The sequence below is a fragment of the Lissotriton vulgaris genome, chromosome 10, assembly GCF_964263255.1.
Source record: "Lissotriton vulgaris chromosome 10, aLisVul1.2, whole genome shotgun sequence".
In the NCBI taxonomy this organism is placed as follows: Eukaryota; Metazoa; Chordata; class Amphibia; order Caudata; family Salamandridae; genus Lissotriton; species Lissotriton vulgaris.
In genome coordinates, this window is record NC_141698.1 from 317,634,168 (window position 1) to 317,659,865 (window position 25,698).

The following is a 25,698-nucleotide window of genomic DNA, read 5'->3' on the forward strand; positions in this document are numbered from 1 at the left end:
GCTCCAGTGGATTTTGAGAAATTAACGTTCAAAACAAGATATATATCTGTAACAGCGCTCCGGGCTGCGCTCCGGTCCGCTTACTTTTCGCGAAACGGAACTTTGCGATGCGAAGCTGATTGGCTTTCCGGTGTCTGTCAACATTCTAAACAGTCCAGAGCGGCCGCCATCTTATCTCTCGGTAGGATCGAGAGAGAAGAAAAGGTGAAAAACGAAGGGGGAATTTAATGAAAGGGGGCAAGGTAGACCCCTCTTGACCCCCTAGGAATGATGTTGGGGTTATTAAAGGGTCCAGTGGGGAAAATAAAAAAAATTGATTTTTCACGGTAGAAGCGCTTCCCGGGCCGCGAACTGGTAGCAAAACGGGAATTCGCCATTTTGTGTTTCGTTTTAATTAAATTACTAGGTATAAGGGGGTGCGGGAGACGTATCCTGATCCCTTATGTTTTCTGAGGGTGGCTGAGGAGGCTCATATATGTTGATACATGTCTTCCAGCGGCTGTGCGTGAGCGTTTTTTTTTTTTGCTGCGTGACGTCTGTTAACGCTCGATTCGATGGAAATCAGGAAGTGTTGACCGCCAATTTGTCACTGCGATAAAATATTTTGTTATAAATGAATCCTTATTGATAAACATTGTCTGCGCCATCTTGCCTTTTTTCCAATGCCACAATTTTGTCGTGCACGGCAGCCATTTTAGATGCCTTGACCAGACCCACTCTCTGCACGCCGTCGATTCTCAGCACGGCTCCCCACCCTCGCAAGCATCTCCCCCACGCACTGGTCACCCCCGCTCTCTCTCTCATGCATGGGCAATAAACTTCCCCCCATCTGCGCTGCTCTTCCCTGAGAATCACACCCTGTGCCCGCCCGACACCTCCCTTTCACCCTATTCACTACCGCACCCTCTGACACTCCTCTTCCTCTGTGTCCGATTGTCCAGGCTGGTCCCAGGCTATCACCTAGTCCTGCGGATGTAGTTTATGGCCCCAGCTGTAGAGAATCCAGACATGCCAACCCTCCCGATTCAGGCGTGAGACTACCGTTTTCAGTGCTAGTCTCCCGCCTCCCGATTCCTGCAAGCAAAAACCCGATTCCTCGGGGGTTTCAGCTGACAGGGCTTGGTATTGTGTTACGTGCTAATTCTTCCAGGAAACGTCAGAGGGCCGATGCAGGGACTCTAGAAGGGGTGATAAACCATTTAAGCCTCATTAACAAGCGCATGGTCTTTTAAAGATCTGTGAAGTACTCGGGGCGGCGGTGTGTGTGTGCCCTCTTTCAGGAGCGGGCGGGGGGGGGGGGGGGGGGGAACTGCCAGCAACTTGCCAGGCAGTGTTCAACACTTGCATCACCCTTTCTCTGCCTGCTATTGCGCTTCATGCTTCGGAAAGGTAAGAAAAAGAACTTGCATTTGAGTTTGAAATGTCCGATCCTGTAGCAGCACACTTCCAAAGCCCACACATGACAATAACCCGATTCAAGGCCCCATTCACCCGATTTTTAAAAAATATATAGCACTCCAACAAAGTAGTAGGATTATAAAACTTTATTAACTTATAAATATATAGAACGCAACAAAAACTGTAAATACATTTAAACATTTTTTGGAAAAAAGAAGCAACAATGGTCAGTAGCTGTCTTTTGTGCGAATAGTCCCAAGGCAGCACAACGTGCTGAGTTCTGGACGGCACCCAGGTGATGTCACCTGGGTGCCGCACTGGTTTTTGGTATCCTACAATGCAGCTCAGAAAAACAGTGTGGGGCGCCCCGGCGGGTGCGCGGGGAGGCCTCATCAGTAGCGGTCTGTTGTGCGAATAGTCCCAAGGCAGCAGAACGCGCTGAGATGTGGATGGCACCCAGGTGATGTCCAGTAAGTTGCCGCACTGGTTTTGGTATCCTACAATGCTGCTCCAAAAAACGGCGTGGGGCGCCCCGGGGGGGGGGGGGGGGCGTGGGGGAGGCGGCGTGAACGGGCCTCCCCAGGTGGAGGCTCGTCTGCTGTACTGGGGCGCCCCTTTACCGTTTCAGTTCCCATTCCGCCCGCTTTTGCTACACTGTGCCTCATCCTCCATTCAGCTGTTTATCGCCCGCTCTTGCGGCTACAGCGTCTCGCTCACCATGTAGTTGAGTTGCGCCCACTCTTGCGGTGCAGCGATAGGCGGCTGCCATAGGACTCTTAAAATGGCGGACGGCTCTTCGGATTTGGGCCTGGTCCACTAAAATGGCCCTGGGACACCTTGGAACTTGGACGCTTGCCTGCTAGGGCTTGGGCTCCATTTTCGAAAGCGTCCCCTCAGCCGTGAAGATTCTACAAAAGTCTTGGGGGCCCTCGACTCCTGCAGGCTTCCGGTGGGGAGCGGCTGCCATGATTGCTCGCGGAATGACCACGACAGAGCCACGAGATGGTGGTGCTCTCATGCTGACGCCAGCTTCAGTCTGAATCATCCAGAAACAAGGTGGGGCTTTCATCGTTTGGGAAAAAAAAATGTTCTAAACCAATGAAAAGTGTTATTTTTAGGTCATATGACCAAGCCTTCCATCATTAGGAAACCAAAAGTAAAATGAACCAATGAAAAGTTTTATAAACAAGTCACATGACCTGTTATGCGGCATAGGGCTACAAAAAGCGTAGAAAATCCGTTGGCACGTGAGGCGGCGTCAGTAGCGGACCGATGTGCGAATAGGCCGAAGGCAGCACAACGCGCCGAGATCCGGATGGCACCGAGTTGGTGTCCAGCAAGTTGCTGCACTGGTGTGGCTATCCTACAATGCTGCGCCGAAAGTCGGCGTGGGGCGCCCCGTTGGTCTGTAAGGTCGCGTCAGTCAGTGGGAGCTGTGCGTCTCCCCCAAGATGGAGGCTCCTCGGCTGCAGTGGGGCACCCCTTAGCGTTTCACTCGCCGTCCAACTGAGTTGCGTCCGCACTTGCGGCTACAGTAGGCCGAAGGCAGCACAGCGCGCCGACATCTGGATGGCACCGAGGTGGTGTCCAGCAAGTTGCTGCACTGGTGTGGCCATCCTACAATGCTGCGCCGAAAGACGGCGTGTCCAGCTGAGTTCCTGTCACTCTTGCGGTACAGTGACTCGAACGCGCCGAGATCCGGATGGCAACGAGGTGGTGTCCAGCAAATTTCCGCACTGGTGTGGCCATCCTACAATGCTGCGCCGAAAGACGGCGTGTCCAGCTGAGTTCCGGTCACTCTTGCGGTACAGTGTGACTCGAACGCGCCGAGATCCGGATGGCACCGAGGTGGTGTCCAGCAAATTTCCGCACTGGTGTGGCCATCCTACAATGCTGCGCCGAAAGACGGCGTGTCCAGCTGAGTTCCGGTCACTCTTGCGGTACAGTGTGACTCGAACGCGCCGAGATCCGGATGGCACCGAGGTGGTGTCCAGCAAGTTGCCGCACTGGTGTGGCCATCCTACAATGCTGCGCCGAAAGTCGGCGTGGGGTGCCCCGTTGGCTTATGAGGTGATGTCAGTAGTGGACCGATGTGTGAATAGGTCGGAACAAGCACAAGGCGCCAAGATCCGGATGGCAAGTCCTGGATGTTGAGTGCCATAGTTGAGAGTTCTGAGCAGTGTTTGTAACACTGTCTGAAGCTTATTTGCACCTGCTGCAGCTTCACTATTGCCCTGGTGTGGCCAAAGATCGCCCATGACATAGGCGGCCGGATCCCGGGGTCCGGCGGAACTTTTTTCCTTTTCCTTTCTGCATCTTGTCCCACAATCCGTTTGACCTGAAGACACGACCAGGTCCCTGAATGTGTGCTGGGGGACGCTATTGATTGAATCAAAATGGCGGCTTCACACAAAGCTGAGTCAAGCGTTGCTGTTGATGCTATACAGACAAAAATTGGTTTTCAGTTTGTACATTCTTCAGGATTTTTTTTTCCATCCAAGGCTGATTGAGAGTTTGTAGAACAATGGCTTCAGATTTTCAACATACTACTCTTCAACATTCTTCCTAAATGTAACAATGTGAGACTCACTAGGAGAACGGCTGTTTATCTTTCCTTTCAAAATGCTGCCAACAATATTTTCTGAATGGAAGACACCATCTTGTAGCATAAAGGGCCGAAAGGGGTTCTGGTCTGGCCGATGGTTGGTGGAGACATTTTGACTATATCTTGGACCTGCCCGGCCTCGCCCAAAATGGCGCCGGTATAAATGGGACTCGTAACTCCTTGTTGTGTACTGGTTGAACAACCTTGATATCACGAGATATGAATGCAGTTTTGATGCTCATGGCGGGCGGGGACGAGAATTGATTGAATATTTTGACATCCCTATTGATGTTAAGTTCTGATGTGTTATTGATTACTGTAGTATTGAAAGTTCGAATTAACGTCACCCATGGTACTTGCCCGCAAATGTATATCTAGATAATTTTTTTATAAGTGGCCCTGTCGTATTTTAATTACCAAATGTACGTCTACCGATTCCGCAACTGTTAGACACCTTAGTTCTTGCAACCTAATGGCCCGCTCGTTACGTTCCTCTACAGTGTAAATGTCTCCTCATCATATACGATTTCAGTTTGCTCCGTGGCCGGCCCACGTGGTTATAGGCCCGTATTTGTATACTGACATTTTCACAATAAAGGTTTTTAAAACAAAACATGGTAGTAGTATTTACATTGGTAAAGTCCCCGATCCCTGGGTGCTGGGTTTAGACCGGCCCCGGGCTCGATCCAGTTTTGGCGGCCATCTTAGGTGGGGGCACATTCGCCGAGCGGTCTAGTCGCCCTATATAAATAGTCCCTTATGGCTCCGCGCAGCGGACGCGAGCAGCGGACGCGCCGGACTAGCGCCGGAGTTTCGCCAGAGTTAAGCCCGTCTGTGCCCGTCCGGGCCCAACCGGGTCCGGGGCCAGTAGCTATGCCCGATGTGAGTCCCCAGCACTCCATCACGATCAGGTATACGAAGGATGAGCTCCTATCCTACCGAACACCGAAATACGACAAATGCTGCTATGTTGCCAAAGACGGAAAGCGCTTTAGGGGATGTAGAGTTTGCCACCTGGATGTAGAAGATGCCATCCCCACTACCTTGTGTCGGCTTGCCCTGCTTAACTGCAGATCACTCCCCTGCCACGCTACAGAGATTAACACCCTACTACTGGACCACAAGGTTGATGCCTTGTTTCTCACTGAGACTTGGCTATCTGACACCTCGGGTCCGGATGCGGTGATAGCGTTGGCGCCGGGATATCTGATCTACCATCTTGACAGAGGCACAGGGAGAGGGGGGGGGTCTGGCCATTTTATACAGGGAGTCACTGAGTTGTAAGGCACGTGAGGCAGGGGTCAAGGACTGTGAGAGCTGCCAATTCTCGCTTCAATTTTCCCCTACCTACACGTTGACAGGCCTCCTAGTCTACCGGCCCCCTGGAAACATGGGTGATTTTACATTGTCACTAATGGAAACTACTACTCTGTTGGCTGCGGCCGCATCCAACTTCATCTTGCTAGGAGATCTCAATTGCCATTTCGATGAAGAAATTGACCCTAGGGCTACTAATTTGTCGAGCGAGCTGAGCGCCCTGCAGATGAAACTGATAAATACTGGGGCCACCCATGTCAAAGGTCATCTTCTTGACCCCATCTTTTCGAACATGACGGGTATATCCGCCATGCCTCCCCTCGCTCTTCCTTGGTCTGACCACTCACTGATCATGGCTAACTGGGAGATTAAGTGTGATGACACGCTCCCACTCAGGGAATTTAGAATAGATAGGGCATGGTCAAGGCTCCGGGTAGACACTTGGAATGCCCGTCTGGAGGACACTCAGCCTGAGAAGGGCTGTGACCCGGTGACTACAGATGTTATAGTGAGGAACTGGTTGACCAATGCACTGGACCATGTGCTTCCCCTCAAGAAGATGCTCATTAGGGACAAGAGAATGGGGTCTGCCCCTTGGTATACCCCAGGGCTCAGAACCTTGAGACAGAACTGCAAACGCGCGGAGAGATTATGGAGAAGGTGCCCGGAGATAGATAGCAGGGAAAAATATCGCATCGAACTTAGAATATACAAACGTGCTATACGTACTGCTAAGGCCTCCTTCTATGGGGAGAGAGTAAACCATGCTGCGTCCTCATCCAGGGAAGCTTTCTTAGTGATGAAGAAGCTTCTTAAGCCACCTGAGCCTACTCCTGTCTATGATAGACCACAGGAAAAATGTCTGGAATTAGCCACCTACTTCAAAAACAAAATCGACATTATTATTAGTTCTCTCCCCTCGGTCTTGGGAACATCGCCCCCTTCTGAGGACTTCAGCATGTCGGAAAATCGACTGACGTCATTTGGCCCTGTATCTACAGGTGAAGTACTGAAGGTCCTCGGGAGCATGAAAAGTGGCTCACCTCGGGACCCTGTCCCGATGCGGTACCTTAAGCAGGCCGCCCTGGCGATAGGAGAGCCCCTGACCGATCTGATCAATCTCTCGTTCACTCAGGGGACAGTGCCGCCTGACTGGAAAAGTGCGGTTGTCAAAGCGCTTCTGAAGAAGCCGGGCTTGGACCCGCAGAACTTGGCCAATTTCAGGCCCATCTCCTTACTACCAGGAGTGAGTAAGATTGCCGAGAGGCTGGCGAACCATCGGTTATCAAACTTTCTTGAGGAGAATGGCCGGTTGAGGGACTCCCAGACGGGATTTCGACCAGGCCATGGTACGGACACGGCTCTGCTAGCAGTGGTAGAGGAGGCTTTTGTAAAATTTTTATCTGTGATTACAAAAGGCCTTAAGGCAAATCTTATTTAGAGTTTAGCTTTTTAGAAGATTAGTAAAATTATCTGTTTATGCTCTTAAACATTTTATTGTTGAAGCAATTTTTTTTTGTTTTTGTTTTGTTTCTTTTTTCTTTTAAAGTGTACTTTTTTGTAAGATTTTAATTAATCAAACAAATAAACTTAAACTTGAAACTTGAAACAGTGGTAGAGGAGGCCAGAAACACTTTGGATGCAGGGGGATCAGTGGCAGTGATCCTCCTGGACCTCAGTGCGGCCTTCGATACCGTCAACCATGGGGTGCTGATACAACGTCTAGCTGAGTCGGGTGTCACAGGAGTGGCCCTGGAATGGTTGGCCTCCTTTTTGGAGGGGCGTACCTTCGAGGTTTGGGAAGGAAATGCAAAATCCCCTCCCCTCCCACTCCACTGCGGGGTGCCACAGGGCTCATCCCTTAGCCCCACGTTATTTAACGTGTATATGGCACCCCTGGAGGGTGTGGTGTCTCCGTTTGGCTTTAAGACCATAAGCTACGCGGATGACACCCAGCTAGTGGTGAGTCTTACACAGCTGGAGAAACAGCCTGAGACACTCCATGCTTGCTTGAGAGATGTGTTTGATTGGATGTCCAGGTCATCGCTCAAACTGAATGGCTCAAAAACTGAGCTGATGATCTTGGGTCATTCAAGTTTTGCCCTCTCGCCAAGCAGCTGGCCCAACTGCATGGGCACCCCGCCTGACCCAAAAAAAGAGATCAAGAGCCTGGGGGTCTGGCTGGAGCCAGACTTGTCCTTTAGGACACACGCCAAGAAGATCGCGGGCGTTTGTTATGGAATGCTCCGGTCGGCCCGTAAGGTTCTCCCCCTGTTACCAGAACTCTCCCGGAAGCTGTTAGTCCAAGGATTAATCATCTCACGCCTGGACTACAGTAACGCGCTCTTTCTTGGAGCACCAGAGTCAACGTTTAAGATCCTGCAACAAGTGCAGAACGCAGCAGCAAGGCTGCTGCGGAATGTTCCGGCCAGGCAGTCAGCCAGGCCTGCTTTAAAAGCACTCCATTGGCTCCCTGTTAAAGAGAGAGTTACCTTTAAGGCCCTGTGCATCGCTCACAAGAGCATACAGGGGAAAGGACCAGCTATTCTGAAGGACATGATTCGCCCTTATAAGTCTACAAGAGCCTTACGCTCTGACAATAAACATTTCCTTCAGACTAAGAGAATCAGGAGAGCCCGCTCAGGGGGCAGGAGTTTTTCTATCTATACAGCGCTCGCCTGGAACTCCCTCCCATTCTCGCTGCGGTCCGAACCAAACCTTCTCAGATTTCGGAAACATCTGAAAACGTATCTGTTCCCAGAATAACTGTAGCTTCTCTGTTTTTTATTAGTAGCCTGCTCTGGGTTTCTATAAGCGCTGGGATGCCTCATGGTAACCGTGCGCGGTACAAAATTCAATAATAATAATAATAATAATAAAGTTTTTACTTTTAGTCACTGTTTTCGAATCAGTAAAAGGCAAGTGAAATAAAGCAGCCGATTACATGACGGATAAAAGGTATAATACGTAGGAACGCAGTAAAGATAAATGGTCAAGGGCAGTTGTGTTTTCCACTCCTGCAACATAAAGTGATCGATAAGAATCTGATAATCAGGCGTATCGGCGACTAAGACAGCAGGCCGAGCCTCTTTTACTCAACGGCTCCGTCATGGGACGAAGAAACGCCCTTTTTCTCGAAAAATGAATATATTTTACTTGCAGGACAGTTGTAAATTTTCCGGGAAAGTACATTAGCCTGGAACATTATAACATATATGTTTAAAAAAAACATAATGTTCGAAACCAATAAAAAGCGTAATTTTTAGGTCATATGACCAAGCTTTTCATCATTAAAATAACAAAAGTAAAATGAACCAATGAAAAGTTTTATTAACAAGTCACATGACCTGTTATGCTTACGTTACGCGCTGCGCGCCGCGCCCTGGATCACTTCCGGGTGCGCTAACGCGGCGTGTCATATAACGCATTACGCGACAACGTAGGTCAAGAATATAGTCAAAATGTCTCCACCAACCAGCGTTCGGAACACAACCCCTTTCAGCAGTCCAAAAAGTTCTGTTAAATGACAACGGAGGGGACAGGCAACAAGAACCATCAGTCAAAGAGGGGAGGGCAAGTTCTTCTCTACCGGGTCTTGTTGGGGCGCTACCGAACTGATCGAATTGGTAGTCTAAAGTGTTTCTGGATGTTTCAGACTGAAGCTGGCGTCAGCATGAGAGCACCATCATCGTGTAGCTCCGTCGTGGCCATTCCACGAGCAATCATGGCAGCCGCTCCCCACCAGAAGCCTGCGGGAGTCGGGGGCCCCCAAGACTTTTGTAGAATCTTCAAGGCTGAGGGGACGCTTTCGAGAATGGGACCCAAGCCCTATCAGGCAAGCGTCCGAGTTCCAAGGTGTCCCAGGGCCATTTTAGTGGACCACGCCCAAATCTGAAGAGCCGGCCGCTATTTTGAGAGTCCTGTGGCATCCGCCTATCGCTGCATCGCAAGAGCGGGAGCAACTCAACTACATGGTGAGTGAGACGCTGTAGTCGCAAGAGCGGGCGGTAAACAGGTGAATGGCGGAAGAGGCACAGTGTAGCAAAAGCGGGCGGAATGGCAACTAAAACGGTAAAGGGGCGCCCCACTACAGCGTGTCTTCAGGTCAAACGGATTGTGGGACAAGGTCCAGAATAGAAGAGTCATCAAAAGGCAAAAAGTTCCGCCGGACCCCGGGAGCCGGCCGCCTATGTCGGGGGCGATCTCAGGCTACACCAGTGCTATAAGACTTGGGGAGGGGGTCGGAGCCAAGCGTCTTCTCCGAGTCCGTGCCATCACACCGCCCCTCGGGGGCCTCCGTCAAGCGGTTTAGGGAGGTACCATATCACATTGTTTTCAAATGCAGTCAGGTCCACAAACGGCCCTCACTTACTTTGAGAATAGTGAAGCTGCAGTAGGTGCAAATAAGCTTCAGAGAGTGTTACAAGCGCTGCTCAGAACTCTGAACTATGGCACCCAACATCCAGAACTTATGCCATTTAAGAATGGCAGTGACATCGAAGCAACTCAGGGACCAAAACCATGAACGTACTTTCACCTATGAAAATCTTACTTGGGGAGGGGGCAGGAGCCAAGCGCCCCCTCCCAGTCCGCGCCACCACACCGTATGTTGAAAATCTGAAGCTATCGTTCTACAAACTCAACCAACCTTGGATGGAAAAATGTAGAAGAAAGTACAAACTGAAAACCAGTTTTGGTCTGCATAGCATCAGCAGCAACGCTTGCTATCAGAGTGCATGAGTTTCATGCTCGATCGATTGAGCTAGCCGGATCGGGCAACAAAAAGTATAAAATAGTTATGTAAATAGTTATTTAATAAAATGTTTTACCCTGTTACTTTGCTGGTGTGTTGTATATATTTTTAATATTTGCATAGGGTTTGTCGTTATTTTGGGCGGGGTGGATGACGGAGCCGAGCTGTCTTGCAGACCTCATGGTGTGGAGCTCAGTTCATCTCACTATTTTCGTATTTCTCATGAAGGGTTGTTCCTAATGTTTCTATTTTAGCGAGGTCAAAAAGAGATCCAATTAGTGGCCTACTGATTTTGCTCGATTACTTTATTTTTTTACACGATTTTTCACTATCTGCAAAGACTAAACAGAGTATTGCGACTTTGTGCTTGTTTGTAAATAGAGAATGAATCAAAGAGAATCAATTGTAAAACAGTAAATGCTTGGATAACAATCAATCAAATGGAGAGACAAGCAGGCACGACGGATTACAAAGGGGGTAAAGGCCTGCGTTAACTACCCTTCACTATCTGCAAAGAGAGAGTACTACTAAGAGAAAAGAGGGGAGGGGGGGGCAGCGTTCAAAGCACATCAGCGTGCATAAACACGAAAAAGTTTTTACCTATCACGTACTTGACATTTGACAGCTTTTGATATTTGCTATTAAAAAACCATTGAAATTCACAGAAAAAACCATAGGTTTTAGGCCATATATAGTTAGGAATTTGCATTTACAAAACCTTGAAAATTCACTGAAAAAACCATAGGTTATAGACCATATATAGTTAGGGATTAGCATTTACAAAACCTTATTTTATTCGCACATAACCATTGAAATTCCATATATAGTTAGTTGCACTAACTATATATCGCGGACCCGCAATCCACTGCTAATGATGTCACATATTACATCATTCATGACATGGTCCGTGACATCACTGATGACATCACTGATGACATCTCAAATGACATCACTGATGACATCACTGATGACATCTCAAATGACATCACTGATGACATCACTGACATCTCATTTGACATTACTGATTACAACACTGATGATATAATTTATGTGATAATACATCTTCAGACTCTAATATAACCTTAGATACACTCAGTGTAAACAGGCACTCACAGACTGCCACACATCCATGGAGTTACTCACACACCTAGTCAGTCATGCAAAGAATCAATCACATCTCCATTTCCTCAACTATACAGTTATACACACCTTACTTATTCAAACATATACTAACACATATTTACTCTCTTATACAATCCCTGATACAAGTTCACAATGATTCATACAGCCACTCTCACATTCACTGGCTCTTATGTTCAGTTATTTATATATGTCAACTCTCACATGGACTGTGTTTTACATATGTACTTACTTTGACATGTAGCACTGAGATATCCATTCACTCACCAATACACTCATGCACACAGTCAACTGTCCATACAGCTGTTTCTACATGCACTTTTGAACCCATACACCTAGGGAATCAACTGCTCACACATCTATGCATAGAGTTATACACCTCCCAGCCACCCACACACATACTCAGTCTCCCATACAAATACTTGGGCAACCATTCAATAACCCATATAGTTACTGATATAGCTACTGATTTAAACAGGCAGCAGTTTACAGAACAACATATATAATGATTGCCAAATTAAGACACTTTAATCACTAACCCATGCACTCAGTGAGACACATTTAATCATTCTCTCATACAGTCAGTCATGCACCTACTAAATCCTTCATCCAGACACTTATACATCCACTCATTCTTCAATATGTAAGACAAATTTTAACTTTACAGAAACATACAGTCACTGGGTGTTGTCATCAGTGATGTCATCAGTGATGTCATTTGAGATGTCATCAGTGATGTCATCAGTGATGTCACTGACCATGTCAGGAATGATGTAATATGTGACATCATTAGCAGTGGATTGCGGGTCCGCGATATATAGTTAGTGCAACTAACTATATATGGAATTTCAATGGTTTTGTGCGAATAAAATAAGGTTTTGTAAATGCTAATCCCTAACTATATATGGTCTATAACCTATGGTTTTTTCAGTGAATATATATATATACATATATATATATTCACAGAAAAAACCATAGGTTATAGTCCATATATAGTTAGGAATTTGCATTTACAAAACCTTGAAAATTCAATGAAAAAACCATTGGTTATAGAACATATATAGTTAGGAATTTGCATTCACAAAACCTTATTTTACTCGCATAAAACCATTGAAATTCCATATATAGTTAGATGCGCTAACTATATATCGCGCACCCGCAATCCACTGCTGATGATGTCACATATTACATCATTCATGACATGGTTAGTGACATCACTGATGACATCACTGATGACATCTCAAATGGCATCACTGATGACATCACTGATGACAACATCCAGTGACTGTTTGTTTCTGTAAAGTTAAAATATGTCTTACATATTGAAGAATGAGTGGATGTATAAGTGTCTGGATGAAGGATTTAGTAGGTGCATGACTGACTGTATGAGTGAGTGATTAAATGTGTCTCACTGAGTGCATGGGTTAGTGACTAAACTGTTTTAATTTTGCAACATTATATCTGTTGTTCTACAAACTGCTGCATATGTTGATCAGTAGCTATATGAGTAACTGTATGGGTTATTCATTGGTTGTCCAAGTATTTGTATGGGAAACTGAGTGTGTGTGTATGGGTGGCTGGGAGGTGTGTGACTCTGTACATAGATGTGTGAGTAGTTGATTCACTATATGTATGGGTTCAAAAGTGCATGTGGAAACAGCTGTATGGGCGGTTGACTGTGCATGAGTGTATTAGTGAGTGAATGGATATCTCAGTGCTACATGTCAAAGTAAGTACATATGTAAAACACAGTACATGTGAGAGTTGACATCTATAAATAACTGTGCATAAGAGCCAGTGAATGTGTGAGTGGCTGTATGGATCATTGTGAACATGTATCAGGGATTGTATAAGAGAGTAAAGTAAATATGTGTTAGTATATGTTTGAATAAGTAAGGTGCGTATAACTGTATAGTTGAGAAAATGGAGGTGTGATTGATTTTTTGCATAACTGACTAGGTGTGTGAGTAACTCCATGGATGAGTGACAGTCTGTGACTGTCTGTTTACACTGATTGTATCTAAGGTTATATTAGAGTCTGAAGAGGTTCATGGTATTATCACATGAATGATATCATCAGTGATGTGATCAGTCATGTCAAATGAGATGTTATCAGTGATTTTATCAGTGATGTCATTTGAGATGTCATCAGTGATGTCATCAGTGATGTCACTAACCATGTCATGAATGATGTAATATGTGACATCATCAGCAGTGGATTGCGGGTGCGCGATATATAGTTAGCGCATCTAACTATATATGGAATTTCAATAGTTTTATGCGAGTAAAATAAGGTTTTGTAAATGCAAATTCCTAACTATATATGTTCTATAACCAATGGTTTTTTCATTGAATTTTCAAGGTTTTGTAAATGCAAATTCCTAACTATATATGGACTATAACCTATGTTTTTTTCTGTGCATTTCAATGGTTTTTTAATAGCAAATATCAAAAGCTGTCAAATGTCAAGTACGTGATAGGTAAAAACGTTTTCGTGTTTATGCACGCTCATGTGCTTTGAACGCTTCCCCCCCCCCTCCCCTCTTTTCTCTTAGTAGTACTCTCTTTGCAGATAGTGAAGGGTAGTTAACGCAGACCTTTACCCCCGTTGTAATCCGTCGTACCTGCTTGTCTCTCCATTTGATTGATTGTTATCCAAGCATTTACTGTTTTAGAATTGGTTCTCTTTGGATCATTCTCTATTTACAAACAAGCACAAAGTCGCAATACTCTGTTTAGTCTTTGCAGATAGTGAAAAATCGTGTAAAAAAATAAAAGTAATCGTGCAAAATCAGTAGACCACTAATTGGATCTCTTTTTGACCTCACTAAAATACAAACATTAGGAACAACCCTTCATGAGAAATACGAAAATAGTGAAATGAACTGAGCTCCACACCATGAGGGCTGCAAGACAGCTCGGCTCCGTGACCCACCCCGCCCAAAATAACGACAAACCCTATGCAAATATTATAAATATAGACAACACACCAGCAAAGAAACAGGGTAAAACATTTTATTAAATAACTTTTTACATAACTATTTTATACTTTTTGTTGCCCGATCCGGCTAGCTCAATCGATCGAGCATGAAACTCATGCACTGATAGCAAGCGTTGAGAGTTTATAGAACGATGGCTTCAGATTTTCTACATACGGGGTAGTGGCGCGAACTGGGAGGGGGCGTTTGGATCCTGCCCCTTCCCCAAATAAGATTTTCATACGTGAGTGTTCGTTCATGCTTTTGGTCCCTGAGTTGCTTCGATGTCACTGCCTTACACAAATGGCATAAGTTCTGGATGTTGAGTGCCATACTTCAGAGTTCTAAGCAGCGCTTGTAACACTGTCTAAACCTTATTTGCACCTGCTGCAGCTTCACTATTCAAAGTAAGTGGGGGCCGTTTGTGGACCTGACTGCATTGGAAAACAATGTGATACGGTGCCTCCCTAAACCGCTTGACGGCGGCCCCCGAGGGGCGGTGAGATGGTGCGGACTGGGATGGGGCGCTTGGCTCCTGCCCCCTCCCCAAGTGGTGTTGCCCTGGTGTGGCCTGAGATCGCCCCCAACATAGGCGGCAGGCTCCCGGGGTCCGGCGGAATTTTTTGCCTTTTGATGACTCTTCCATTCTGGACCTTGTCCCACAATCCGTTTGACCTGAAGACACGCTGTAGTGGGGCGCCCCTTTACCGTTTTAGTTGCCATTCCGCCCGCTTTTGGTACTCTGTGCCTCTTCCGCCATTCAGCTGTTTACCGCCCGCTCTTGCGACTACAGCGTCTCGCTCACCATGTAGTTGAGTTGCTCCCGCTCTTAAGATTTAACAGAACTTTTTGGACTGCTGAAAGCGGTTGTATTCCGACCGCTGGTTGGTGAAGACATTTTGACTATATTCTGGACCTGCGTTGTCGCGTAATGCGTCATATGACGCGCTGCGTTAGCGCACCCGGAAGTGCTCCGGTGCGCAAGGCGCAGCTTCCCGGAAACGATCCAGAGCGCGCCGCGCAGCGCGTAACGTAAGCATAACAGGTCATGTGACTTGTTAATAAAACTTTTTATTGGTTCATTTTACTTTTGTTTTCCTAATGATGTAAGACTAGGTCATGTGACCTAAAAATAACACTTTTCATTGGATTAAAACATTTTTTTTCCCAAACGATGAAAGCCCCACCTTGTTTCCGGATGTTTCAGACTGAAGCTGGCATCACCATGAGAGCACCACCATCTCGTAGCTCCGTCGTGGCCATTCCGCAAGCAATCATGGCAGCCGCTCCCCACCGGAAGCCTGCGGGAGTAGAGGGCCCCCAAGACTTTTGTACAATCTTCAAGGCTGAGGGGACGCTTTCAAGAATGGGACCCAAGCCCTGGCAGACAAGCGTCCGAGTTCCAAGGTGTCCCAGGGCCATTTTACTGGACCAGGCCCAAATCCGAAGAGCCGGCCGCCATTTTAAGAGTCCTGTGGCAGCCGCCTATCGCTGCACCGCAAGAGTGGGAGCAACTCAACTACATGGTGAGCGAGACGCTGTAGCCGTAAGAGCGGGCGGTAAACAGCTGAATGGCGGAAAAGGCACAGTGTAGCAAAAGCGGGCGGAATGGCGACTGAAACGATAAAGGGGCGCCCCACTACAGCAGACGAGCCTCCGCCATGTGCTTCAAAACTGCATACGTATCTCGTGATATCAAGGTTGGGCAACCAGTACACAACAAGCAGTTACGAGTCCCATTTACACCGGCGCCATTTTGGGCGCGGCCGGGCAGGTCCAGGATCTAGTCAAACATAACAAATGAGGCTGACGTCTCTTAAGCAGTTGACGCACAGCAGGACATAGCAAATAAACATGAAGTCTCTAAAGCTGTTAACTCACTGCAGGACAAAACAAGTGAACCTGAAACCTCTGGAATAATTGTCGCTCAAAAGAACAACACACAAAACTCTGTAGAGCCTGAAGAAAGAAAAACAGAAGGGCACTGTAGTTTCAGACACACTTAACACTAATGACTTAACAAGGATATCGTCTGTTTATGAAGCAGTTATCATGTTCACAGAATTGACAAAGAAGTGTGCAGACACCAATGCTATTAAGAAACACAAGGAAATCCCTAACGCATCAGCATTCTCGGAAGAGGTTGACACAGATAACATCTTAAGGAACAAAGAAAGACATAATAAGGATGAGGAAGTTATCACTTTAGTTTTTTCATCAGCTAGCGACAGCAAGAAACATATTGTAATGGAGATTAGAGAGGTTACGGATGGATGAATAAATTATCCAAAGAAATGGCGACTCCCCCCCTTTACCAGATTAGCTAAATCTTTGCGTAATTTGGACGTTAAAGTTATATTATTGTTGTTGTTGTTGTTATGGTTATAGTTCTGGCTAATTTTAGCAAAAAATACATTGTAATGGAGATTAGAGAGGCTACGGATGGGTGGCCCAGGATATCACCACTGTTCCCCATGTCATAAAACCTTAGGATGTTCAATAACTGAAACAGCTAATATGGGTTTACTTACAGGGGACATCTTTTGTTCTGTTTTGTAAAGTAAAACTATTGTGAACGCAAGTATTATACATAGTAAGTGTTTAATATAGCATTTGTCAGTCATTGGTTAAGCAGCTAGGACCTGTTCACTCTTGACACCCCAGGTGCTGTGTATGTTGCACTTTAGTGCTGCATCGGGAATACGGACAACCCTATTGATGTTGATTTTTCATTATTGATTATTGTAAAGAAATGGCGACTCCCCCCTTTAGCAGATTAGCTAAATGTTTGCGTAATTTGGGCATAAAAGTTATATTATTGTTGTTGTTGTTGTTATCGTTATAGTTCTGGTTAATTTCCATTCAGAGTGTCCTACACAGCACCACTCTAGGTAAACACTACTTTATGTAAAACCTGGGACATAGCACTCATTGAAACTATAGTTGGTCACCATGGGGTTTAAAGAAGGGATGGTTCTTCACCTGGGTGCCTTCCACAACTCAGCACGTTGTGCTGCCTTGGGACTATTCGCACAAAAGACAGCTTCTGACCATTGTTGTTTTTTTTAATCAAAAAATGTTTAAATATATTTACAGTTTTTGTTGCGTTCGTTATATTTCAAAGTTAATAAAGTTTTATAATCCAACTTTCTTGGAGTACTATATTTTTTTTAAAAATCGGGTGAATGGGGCCTTGAATCGGGTTATTGTCATGTGTGGGCTTTGCAAGTGTACTGCTACAGGATCGGACATTTCAAACTCAAATGCACGTTCTTTTTCTTACCTTTCCGAAGCATGGAGCGCAATAGCAGGCAGAGAAAGGGTGATGCACGTGTTGAACACTGCCTGGCCTGGCAAGTTGCTGGCAGTGCCCCCCCGCCCGCTCCTGAAAGAGGGCACACACACACCGCCGCCCCGAGTACTTCACAAATCTTTAAAAGACCATGCGCTTGTTCATGAGGCTTAAATGGTTTATCACCCCTTCTAGAACCCCTACATCGACCTTCTGACGTTTCCTGGAAGAATTAGCACGTAACACAATACCAAGCCCTGTCAGCTGAAACCCCCGAGGAATCGTGGGGCATATTATCAAGGGGGTTTATTTCCGCTTTTTTGGCTTTAAAAGCCAAAAAAAAGGAGATAAAATTATCTCCCTATTACCAAGCTGTCGCTAACACCAGTTAGTGACAGCTAAAAGGAGATAGCGACCATCTTGGGCCCCGCTTTGCATGTCAGTGATATTTATCACTAATGACATGCAAAGTGGGCGTGCCAAGATGTTAGCGACTGGAAACAGTCCCTAACCATCGCTATCTCCTATTACCAACTTTTGGAGATATTCGCGCTAAGCGCGAATATCTCCAAAAGCTAACACCTGCCCTGAGCAGTTTTTAGCCATGTTATCCAATGGAAGGTGGATAACATGGCTAAGAGCATTTGCTGGATAATGCATGAATATCGCTGACTTTTCAGCGATATTCATGCATTGCGGCCGTTTTTTATCGCATTTGCGATAAACCTTGCTAATAGCAAGGTTTATCTGTGATAAAATTCGCCGATGTGCGGCGATAATTTTTGTCTCTAAACAAGTTAGAGACAAAAATTATAGCTAGTTGTTGGTAATATGCCCCCGGGTTTTTCCTTGCAGGAATCGGGAGGCGGAAGACTAGCACTGAAATCAGTAGTCTCACGCCTGAATCGGGAGGATTGGTATGTCTGGATTCTCTACAGCTGGGGCCATAAACTACATCCGCAGGGCTAGGTGATAGCCTGGGTCCGGCCTGGACAATCGGACACAGAGGAAGAGGAGTGTCAGAGGGTGCGGTAGTGAATAGGGTGAAAGGGAGGTGTCGGGCGGGCACAGGGTGTGATTCTCAGGGAAGAGCAGCGCAGATGGGGGGAAGTATATGGCCCATGCATGAGAGAGAGAGCGGGGGTGACCAGTGCGTGGGGGAGATGCTTGCGAGGGTGGGGAACCCTGCTGAGAATCGACGGCGTGCAGAGAGAGGGTCTGGTCAAGGCATCTAAAATGGCTGCCGTGCACGACAAAATTGTGGCATTGGACAAAAAGGCAAGATGGCGCAGACAATGTTTATCAATAAGGATTCATTGGGCCCCGCTTTGCATGTCAGTGATATTTATCACTAATGACATGCAAAGTGGGCGTGCCAAGATGTTAGCGACTGGAAACAGTCCCTAACCATCGCTATCTCCTATTACCAACTTTTGGAGATATTCGCGCTAAGCGCGAATATCTCCAAAAGCTAACACCTGCCCTGAGCAGTTTTTAGCCATGTTATCCAATGGAAGGTGGATAACATGGCTAAGAGCATTTGCTGGATAATGCATGAATATCGCTGACTTTTCAGCGATATTCATGCATTGCGGCCGTTTTTTATCGCATTTGCGATAAACCTTGCTAATAGCAAGGTTTATCTGCGATAAAATTCGCCAATGTGCGGCGATAATTTTTGTCTCTAAACAAGTTAGAGACAAAAATTATCGCTAGTTGTTGGTAATATGCCCCCGGGTTTTTCCTTGCAGGAATCGGGAGGCGGAAGACTAGCACTGAAATCAGTAGTCTCACGCCTGAATCGGGAGGATTGGTATGTCTGGATTCTCTACAGCTGGGGCCATAAACTACATCCGCAGGGCTAGGTGATAGCCTGGGTCCGGCCTGGACAATCGGACACAGAGGAAGAGGAGTGTCAGAGGGTGCGGTAGTGAATAGGGTGAAAGGGAGGTGTCGGGCGGGCACAGGGTGTGATTCTCAGGGAAGAGCAGCGCAGATGGGGGGAAGTATATGGCCCATGCATGAGAGAGAGAGAGCGGGGGTGACCAGTGCGTGGGGGAGATGCTTGCGAGGGTGGGGAGCCGTGCTGAGAATCGACGGCGTGCAGAGAGTGGGTCTGGTCAAGGCATCTAAAATGGCTGCCATGCACGACAAAATTGTGGCATTGGACAAAAAGGCAAGATGGCGCAGACAATGTTTATCAATAAGGATTCATTTATAACAAAATATTTACTCGCAGTGACAAAATGGTGGTCAACACTTCCTGATTTCCATCGAATCGAACGTTAACAGACGTCACGCAGCAAAAAAAAAAAAAAGCTCACGCACAGCTGCTGGAAGACATGTATCAACATATATGAGCCTCCTCAGCCACCCTCAGAAAACATAAGGGGTCAGGATACGTCTCCCACACCCCCTTATTTTTTTTTTTTTTATTTTTTTTTTAAAAGTCCTCATCTTGCGATTATTGTATGCTTACGGAGTGTCAGGTGTCTGCATCTTTGATCATTTCCGACACTGCCCCTTGGTCTCGCTTGGCTGGGGAGTTATGACCTCTTTTTAGTTTGAGCAGTTTCCTTTACTCGTTACATAACAATGTTTCTGGTTTGGATCGGGAGGAGCTAGCCAACTTGACTACTCAGCAAGTACCATACTTGTCAACCAGAAAATATATCGCTTTAATCATAGGACATAAGTGTGGTAATTATGTGGGGTTTAAGAAATTTTCAAAACTGTCCCAGAACTTAAATCTCTTACTTACATTACTTAATTTATCCAATTTACTGATTCTTATTGCTGAGTTCAACCATTCTGCATGTGTCGGACAGGTAGATTCTATCCACTTAATACAGATCTCTCTCCTTGCGAGAACTATTAAAACAAAGAGGAGATTCTCCTGTTCCTTGGTAAGCCCCTCTACATTACTTGAATCTAATATCCCAAAAAGAACAAGAGTAATACTCACAGTTAGTTGTTTTGACAAGATGGTGCACAATGTCTTACCGACTTGATCCCAATATTCTTTCAATTGAGGGCAGCTTTTAAACATGTGGACATCATCTGATTTTTCCTCTCCGCATTTGGGGCATTTCTTTATTCCAGCATTTTTGAATTTGGAGAGTTTTTTTGGTGTCCAATATGCCCTATGAATAGTGTATAAATGATTTCTCTTCAGCGCCGCGGATTTCAAGTTGGACCAGCATTTGTCCACTGATTTTTCCCAAATTAAATCCAGATCCGTTGTTATGATGTCTTTGCCCCATATTTGATTTTCCATATTGGCGTCGGTATTATTTGCCATAATCAGAGCCCAGTACCACTTCGCCACTTCCTTTGGTTGTCGTATTGCTTTTATCATGTCATCTTCCAGTTTTTCGTTACCGCTTATACTGGGCAAAGTTTTAGACCAGCTTAACATTTGATAATATTTGAATCTGGATATAGTGTTATTTGTTAGTTTTTGCAATTCTGACCATGTTTTTAAGTTAGAGCCATTTAGTAATTGCCCCCAATTTTTGATGTTGGTTTTTTTCAATGCCAAAGCAAGAGTGTCCTTTAAGCATTCTGGGGTTCCTGGCGATTCCCAGATTGGGGCCCATTTGCTATAATACGGTATTTTTAGAATGCCTCTGATTTGTGTCCATATGTTTGCTGCATCCCTTAATATCTTAAGCTTTATTTTTTTGAAAAATTTGGGGTGTCCAAATTTAAACAACACATGGTCTTCTGCTTTTGTAATTGCTTTAAAATGGTCGGGGTAATGTATGTGACTCTTTAATAATACTTTGATATTTTTGAATTGAAAGGCCCTACAATATTCCATCAGGTCTGGGCTAGCTAGTCCACCATCTTTCTTACTCCTCCTGATCTTTTTCCATGCAATTCTTGATCCTTTTGTTGCCCATATGAAACTCGTTATGTTTCTTTGTGCCCGAACTAATTCAGTCTTTCCAAATTCCATGGGGATCGTGTTAAATAGGAATGTAAACTTTGGGAGGACGGTCATTTTGATTATGTTTGATCTTCCAATCAGGCTCAGAGGTAGAGAGGTCCAAATCTCAAGCAGTTTCTTTACTTCTCCGGCAACTTTGTTTAGGTTTCTATTGGCTATCTTGGCTAAATCATGATTTATTAAAATTCCTAGATATCTTATTTCGTTTTTTATGAAGTTGCTTTGAAAGTTCGTGTTCCACGTCATGAGTTCTGTCTTAGTTTGATTTACCAGGTATCCTGATATTTTCCCGAATGCCTTTAAAGTTTTCTCAATGCTTAACTTGGCTTTAGGATAATCTGCAGTAAAAATCATTAGGTCATCCGCATGAAGGGCGATTTTTTTCTCCCAAGAACCATACTTAAATGGACTGATGTTATGATCGCTTCTTAGCTTGTTCGCTAGTGGTTCAATATATAAATTGAACAATAAGGGCGAGAGTGGACATCCCTGTCTCGTTCCTCTAGTTATCTTTATATTTTCTGTTAAGCTCCCATTTATTAAGACCTTTGATCTTGGGTTATTGTAGATCTGTTTTACCATGTTTATAAAGAGGGGTCCAAGGTTGTTCTTGGCCAAAACGTTCTCAAGAAAGGCCCAGTTGACCCTATCAAAAGCTTTTGCGGCATCAACGGTGAGTATGGTTAGCGGAAATTTCTCGCTTGTTGCGATATCTATTGAGGTTAGAAGTTCTTGAGTAACTTCATGAAGATATCTTCCTTTTATGAAACCTTTTTGATCTTGGTGTAATACTTTTGATAGTACTCTCCCTAGTCGTGCTGCCATAATTTTTGTGAATATTTTATAATCTGTGTTTAGTAACGAAATTGGGCGGTATGACTCACGTTTAAGAGGGTTCTTGCCAGGTTTCAAAATGATTGTGATGATGGCATCGTTCCAGGAGTCTGGTATGGTTTTCTGCTGGGTTAGGATTGAGTTGATTAATCTCGTTAAATGCGGAAGTATAGAGTTTTTCAATTTTATGTATAATTCATTCGGTAGTGCATCTGGTCCTGCGGCCTTTCCTCTTTTCAAACTTTTAATGGCTTCTGCTACTTCTTCTTCTTGAACTTCCTTATCTAGAGCTTCTTTTTCATTCTCTTCAAGTTTTAGAAGTGCTGCATCTTTCAAATAGGAATCTATTATTTGAGCTGAGGGATTTATATCTTCAGTATATAGTTCTTTAAAAAATTTCCAAAATTCATACTTGATAGTCTCTTCATCAGAGGAAGGGATTGTTTGATCTTCCGGAATTATGCTTTCTACTTTGTTTTTAGCTAGATCCGATTTAAGCTTCCACGCTAGCCATTTTCCGCAGCCTTCTCCGAACTCATGTTTCGCCAGTTTGCTAGCGTCCCATTTTTTCTGTAACCTATTTTCCAAAATTTGCTCTATTTTTTCTTTTTGAGTCCGTCTTTTGTTTAGAAGATCTTGCTTTCTTCCCTCCTCTTGTTCTGCTGAAATACTGATATCTAAGAGTCTGATTTCTGATTCTAAATCCAAGATCTCTTGTTTTGTTTGTTTGTTTTTGTGAGCCCCTAAGCTTAAAAGTTTGCCCCTTATAACCGCTTTATAAGTTTCCCAGGTTATTTGTTCTGTGGTACCTAGCGCGTTGAGTTCAAAGAAGATGTTTGTTTCAGATTCCAACTCCTTTATGATCTCTTCATCTTCCAGCAAAACTCTTTCGACCGTGAATCTTCTTTCCGATCTGTTGTCTGTAATTTGTAATTCTAGCTGGACTGCTGAGTGGTCTGAGAGGTGGGCAGGTAAATGAGATACTCTTTTCACTTTCTTTGACAAGTCGTTACCAACCAAAAAGAAATCAATTCTAGATTTGTGTCCCAGTTTTTTGTTGTATAAGGTGAATGGTTGGGATTTCTCTCCTTTGCTTTTCCAGATGTCTACTAGGTTTAGATCTTTTTTGTAATTCCCAATCCATTGTCTCATTTTCTTTAGGTTGGTATATCTACCTGGTGGTGATCTATCTAGTTTTAGATCCATAACTAGGTTAAAGTCACCTCCCAGTATTATGGGAGAGGTGGCTAAAAGAAGGTGTGAATACAATTTTCGCAAGGGATCAGCATCATCCAAGTTCGGACCATAGTACCCTGTGATAGTAATGGGAGAATTTCCTATTTTTACATTAGCTATGGCCCAACGTCCTTTGCTATCAACTTCTGTATTGATTATAGTTGCTTTTAACGACTTTTTAAATATTATTGCTATTCCTTTTATATTGCATTGTTGCGTTGTGCATATCAGCGCGTCTACCCACCATAAATTCTTGACTATTTGATCCCATTCTTCTTTTAACAGGTGGGTTTCTTGTAGTATTATTATTTCGCTTTTCCCTGTTCTGATATACTCTAGGATTTTATTCCTTCTGCTTTTAGTTCTCAGGCCATTAACATTCCAGGATAGAATATTTACATCTTTACATACACTCCCCATTTATTCTGTTCTCTTTTTGTGGATTATGTTTCACTCCCAGTTGTTCTGATTTTTCGTATTTTCGCAGATGAGGACATTTTTTATTTTTTTTCCCTATTTTGCTCCCCACCCTTTTACGTGTGATTTTGTACTTGATAAGTCGTGCTTTAAAGTTACCCTCCCCGGGGAAGCCTCCATCTTCTTCTCCTTCGGTTATCTTCGTAACCCTTTTGGCTTCCCGATTCTTCCCCCGTGATTTTTTATGTACAGTTAAAAATTATGATTTTAGTTGGCTGTGTTACTTCTCTCTTTTTTTTTTTTTTTTTATTTATATTTTGTCCAAAAGTGTTTTTGAGTATGATTTAGATCTATTTCTCTCTTACTCTGGTTTATATTTACATAGTTACATAATGATATGCATTATATGTTTTATTATTTTCTTCTCCTTCTTTTCTTTTTTACGTTTATATAATATTATATATGCTGTGGTTACATTTAGCTACATTTAGCTCTGAGGTTCTTCTGCACGCTTCTGGTCTTTAATTAACTCTATCAAATTTTTTACTTCCTCAGGATCTCTTATATTGCGCATTTTGTTTCTCCACATAATACGTAAAGAGGGTGGAAATTTCATTTGTACCGTGGCACCTAATTGAAGCAGTTCAGACATTAGATTACCCAATTCCCATTGTCTGGTCTGAGAGGCATTTGACATATCAGATCTTATTTTAAAGTTCCAACTGTCTTTGTTGTATGTCCCTTTTTTCAATGCTTCTCCCAGAATCCTATCCTTCAGCGTGTAGGTTTTGAAGTTTACTAGGATCTTTCTAGGGTTTTTTCGTTCCTTGTTTTTTCCATAGGGATCCCTGTGAGCCCTCTGTATATCATCGTCGAGAGTCTCTTTGTCTGCCCATGGGAAATGTTCCATCAGTAGTGCCACTACAAATGCTTTAACATCCTTGCCTTCTTGATTTTCTGGCACATTTAGAATCCTTATGTTGTTTTTCCTTGCTTGATTTTCTAAAGATTCCAGTTTTTCATTTATGGTCTTATTTTCCAGTCTCAGAGAGTTTATCTCTTTTCTGTTTTTCTCCACCCTTTTATCCAAACTGGTAACTTCATTTTCTACTGCTGTAACTCTGTCACCTAGTGCGTTTAGTTTGCTATCCAATTTTTCGCAAACCTCCTGTATTTTATTTTGTTTTGTTTCAGATATGGAGAATTTCTCTTTCATTTCCACCCATATTTTTTCAAGGAGTTCGTCTGTATGCGTTTTTATTATGTCCCTATTAGATTCTACAGACCTAAAGTCGACGTCTTCCCTGTCCTCAACCTCTTCAGTTGTGTTTGCCGCAGCAGCAAAAGGGTCAGCGCCTCCCTCCGCCATATCACTTGTCACCCTTTCTGAAGTGTCTTCTTTAAGTTTCCAAATCTCATCCAAACTTATGTTTTCTCCCAAGTTCTTTTTCTTATTTTGAGGTTTTCTCCCTTTCTTTCCGCTGCCTGTATTCTGTTTTCCAGTTATAATAGGGGCTACTCGCTTTTTCTCTTTTCTTAGGAAGCGGGTATCTAATGATTTGGTAGTAACCTCTTCCTCACTTTCCAAGATTTCCAAAGTTTTTTGTACTTCTATAGAGTTAGACGAATTCAGGTCTCGCTGCTGGTCTCGCTGCTGGATTTTAAAATAAGACCTAAGAGAGGGAGTGACTTTTATTTTAACTTTGGATTTCTGAATGGACTCCAAACTGTCTTCCTCTTTTTCTAGATTATTCTTTGGGCGGCCTCTGATCGATG